The sequence below is a fragment of the Miscanthus floridulus genome, chromosome 9 (assembly GCF_019320115.1).
Source record: "Miscanthus floridulus cultivar M001 chromosome 9, ASM1932011v1, whole genome shotgun sequence".
Lineage (NCBI taxonomy): Eukaryota > Viridiplantae > Streptophyta > Magnoliopsida > Poales > Poaceae > Miscanthus > Miscanthus floridulus.
Window position 1 is genome coordinate 141,732,898 of NC_089588.1, and position 4,903 is coordinate 141,737,800.

Genomic DNA, 4,903 nt, shown 5'->3' on the forward strand with positions numbered 1-4,903 from the left:
GCCTCCTCTTCGCCCACGGCCACGGATCTGGTCGATCTGCGCTCCCTGGCCGTAGATCCGGCGAGGTCGTCCTCCCTGGCCACGGATCCGGCGAGGATGTCCTCTCCGGCGGCGGATACGGCGAGGAGGAGACCTCGGCGGTGGATCCAGCGAGGTGCGGTGGCTCCTGGGAACGGGCTCATCGGTGGGCTCGAGAATGGGCTCGCCGACGGGCTCCTGGGTTTTTTTTTTGTTTTTTTAAACTATTAACCACGACGGGCATCCTAAATAGCCCGCTGCGGGAAATCGATTAACCGCAGTGGGCAAAGCAGCCTGCCGTGGGAAGGCCATGATTTACCGTGACCTTTCGGCGGTGGCAGACGCGTTTGCCCGCTACGGGAAAGCAAATTCGCCCGCCGCAAAAAACGTTTCTGTAGTAGTGAGCCCAAGGATGTGTAGATGGAGTTAGTTTCCATGGTCTACTCCGATCGGAGACAGAGTTTCGGTAGCATCTCCCTGTTGTTTGCCGGATACACAATCTCCCTGCCTCCCTATCCCATCTGCCGCAAGGTTTTTCGCCCAAGCAAGCCGCAGTCACGCCTCGCCCTAGCGCCGCCGCGACAGCCGCCGTCCACCGAGCGCCGCGCCGCCTCCGCTACTACTCGCTAGCTCCGCTTGGGTCCAGTGAGTCCGCCGTTGCTCCATCTATCTCTCGCTGTGTTTTTTTCTCATTGAACCGAGCGTTTTTGGCCAAAAGCTGAAGCTCTGGCGGGCCGGCAATGGCGCCGCCGTCGCCCACTCGCCGCCAGCACTGTTCTGGCGTGACTCCTCTCTCTCTCCCGCCCGGTTGAATCCCAGCCATTCAAATCTAATCCGACGGTCCTTAATCCAAGATAACCCTTCGCCGTCGGTTTTTCAAAAAGCCCCTTACAATTATTTCAGAATCAACCCGCAGTCCAAAGCGTGTTTTTAGATTCCGTTTCTTTCTTTTGAAAGCGTATTTTGGTTCGGTTAGATTAAAAATACGTTTTCAGCTATTTACAGTTTTGCCACTCAACTTGTTTAAACCATAAAATCTCCGTTTTAACTCCGATTTGATCCATTCAAGTTGCGTTAGGTTCATAATTAAGTAATCTACATGTTTATACTACTGTTAAGTAGGTTTACAACTTTTGAAATTCAAGATTAGATTTAATCTATTATTTTACTATAGGAAATCTTGTTTAATTCATAACTTTTTCGTTTTAGCTCCGATTTTTGTGATTTTCGCGTCTGTGTGTTCGTAGCAAGACGTAGATTCGTTTTTCAAACTTCTCATCTTGATTTTATGCTGTTGGTGTACTGTTCTAATCTATAGCTTTATTTGCTTTGCATGATTGCTCCTGGATGTTTGTATGTTGCTGTGTTATCGAGTATAGACGGTGAGCAATTCGTGGGAGATCAAGGGTACAACATTGACGAGCAGGACCAGTAGGAGTACTTTGCTGAAGGCAAGTATAGCATGGGATCATCCTTGTTTCCTATTCACTTTAATTCATTAAAATTCATGTTGCATGTGTCACCTTGATAGGGATTCCCTAGAATTGAACTTTTACCTTGTCACCTACGGGTTATGCATTTGGGTAGCTTTGCTAGTGCTCAATTAAACCATGATCTTGTAACTTGACTAATGGTATATGCAATAAACATTAAAATATGACTTTTTAGCAACTTGGAAACAGGGGGCTGGAGTGTTAACTACTTTCTAAATGCTTTATATTCCTCTCCCTAAGGACTTATCTATAAGTGATCATCCGGGACTTACAGTACGACTGTGAGGGCTCCATGGGTCTGGCTTTAGCTCAGTATGAGGACCTTTTATAGCTTGTCAGAGGTTACCTTTATGGAGCAAGAGGGGTGTGTTCCGGGTTGGATATAGTGCGGCCTCTGTCCGTCAATGTATAGGCTGCGTGTCATTGTGCCGGTCGGAAGGGGAGCCCTACATTCGCAGGACACAGAAACCTAGCGGCCCTAACTTGTTAGAGAAACATTTGAAAGGCTTCATAGTGAACCCTGCCGACCTTGGTAGTGGGTGAAGAGGTTGGCCGCCACGGGCGAAAGGGTAAATCACGACTCACAGTGAAAGTGTACAACCTCTGCAGAGTGTAAAACTGGTATATCAGCCGTGCTCACGGTCATGAGGGGCCTTGGAACATTTACGGAATAGATGAACACTACGGATTATATGTTTATGTTATTCCCTATTCATGTTTACATTTGATCATGTGTTTTGCATTGGGAATTGAAACAACTTGTTGCTATTCTTAAGCTAAAATTATGACAACTAAAAGCTGAATGTTGTTAAACCTATGTCAAGCCTTTTGAGCCTCATGAACCCCATGTTACACTTGTTGAGTATGACATGTGCTCACCCTTGCTATTTCCCCACACCCCCAGACTCTAGTAAAAGTTGCTCAGAAGATTATTAAAGACAACGAAGGAGTTCTCGTGATACTATCAGAAGTGTTTGGCATACGTAGCCCCTAGTCAGCCATCCCTGTGAATTTGGAGCCAGAAGAAAACATGAGTAACCGTTCCGCTATACTCTGATGTAAGTGTTAATTATAAGTATGTTTCTGATATATAACATTGTTTCTGATATCCTCTATTCTGTTGTTGTATGTGTGGACTTCCTAGGCACACATATGGCAAGCCTGTTTTTGTTCTTAAAACCAGGTGTGACAGATTGGTATCAGAGCGGTGTTGACTGTAGGACGTATGCCTAGTTAGAATTGGCCGTTTGCTAAAGTTTATTTTGCTATAAAACTATTTTTCTACCTCCTTGACCATTGATTTGGCTATTCTTATCCTTGTCATATTGTCTCCGCTCCTTGATAGCTTCCTTTGAGCTATTCTTTCTTATCACCTTGAATTTTTGTTTCTTTTGCTTTACTAAATTTTCCGAACTCACCTTATTCAAACTCGCGATGGCCCTTCATCATCTATAATCTACCCATAGGATGCCCGCCATTGCTACAAAAGCACGTGTAGTGTCGTTGTTGTGCTGCATGCTTGTATTGTTTGATGTGTTGCTTGTATGTCATCTCAATCTTTGTGTATCAAAGAAGGCCCTGAAGATGAAGTTTTAAAGTTTAGCAAGGCTCTTGTTAAGTGGGGCAGCGTCTTCTACCAACGTCATCAAGTCGGTAGTATCTCCAATGACAACAAGGCGCGGACAACTGAAGATCAACCTTTGTCTTTCTTATCAGCATTTGCTAATCGTCAATCCTTACTCTTTACATCTTATAGACCTTGAATCAAAGAAGCATGAAGACTTGAAGATGAGCTTTCTCTTTCTCTGCAGTCTCTCTGAATCTCAAGACGAGATTTCTGTTAAGTTGGGTAGTTTGTCACACCCCAAAATTTCTAATTTTGGGTTGTGCATAGAAAACACTAAATAAAATGAATTATTTTAATATTTGGATAAAATTTACCAAATTTAGTTTGAGCTAGCTCAAATTTAGTTATAGGAAAAATGTGAATTTTCAAAGTTTTCTAATTTTGATGGGCTTTTGGATGATGTGATGTTTGCTTGTTGCTTCTTTGTGTATTGAGAGTGAGCAAAGTTTTTAAAATGCATTAGTAGGTCGATTTTCCTTCTCCGGCACGCCTTTATCTTTTTGTACAATCAAATTCTTTGTTTCTCGGCTCAAGTTTTCATTGGGAGCTTCCTAAAATCTTTTCTTTGTAACGCAACTCACTCCTTTTAGTTCCTCATCCATCAATCAATCTCTATAAACTTCTCGGGAATTTTTTTAGCTTTTTCTGGAACTCGTTCCTACTTGTCTGTGAGCATAATTTAATTTTTAGATGCTCCAAATTATCTTATCATGGGATCCAAATACTTCATTTGGGTTCCTCATGTTCCATAATGTCTCTATGAATTTTCCCCGAATTTTTAGAGCTTTCGGAGTATGTTTCGCGGCTTAAATAATAATTCTAGACTTTTCTCTAAAATTATTTTATCCACGAAATTAATTAATTCTGAAAATAATAAATCTCTCATTTTTTCCAACACTCAAAGCCCATGTGCAATAATCCTAATAAATCCTAAAGGCCCATGCATTTATTTACTAGTGGGCTTTAATAATTATTTAGGCCCATTAGTAAATGTGGAGGGTGCAACATCAATTAGCACCATATTGCCAGTTGATGTAGATGTGGGGAGTTTTTCTTCCAATATATGTGGACCAACCCCTTAGGCAAAGCACACCAAAACTACCGTAAGGGGAGCCCCTAGTTTGGGAAATCCCTCGTGTAGTCAATTAGAATTTTCTTTCTTCTTGTCGTGTCATCGCCGGCCAACTCCGAAAACTCCTCCTGTGAGCTTTTCCGGCAATCTCGACCATCTCCGGCGAAGACCATTGTCACCATGAGGTTTGTCTTGACGTACTCTATACCTTAATGTCCTTATCAATGGATCACCATTTGACCACTCCATCTACGTTTTTCTCTTCCAATTGTCACCATGCTTGTGTAGAACTTAAATATTTATGGTCTCGCTTCCAGGAATGTTTCGAAGCTACATGAGGTATTTCCAGATGTTGACATGGTATTTGGAAATGGACAGAAGCTCTCACTTACACCTGAAAATTATTTATTCCGGGTAGGAGAAATTGTGAACTCATATCTATTTAAATCAATTGAGATAATGTTTGTCTAATTTATCTGTCGGTGTTGTCTACTCATGTTACGTACTGTCTTCCCTTCAATTCTGAAATGCAGCACTCCAAAGTTGATGGGGCTTATTGCTTGGGTGTATTCCAAAATGGTAAAGATCCAACAACACTATTAGGAGGTTAGACACTCAACATTCAGAGGAAGTGAAGCAAGTGTTATGATCTTTGCACTTCTTACTGCTGCCATTTGCTTTACATCTTGTACA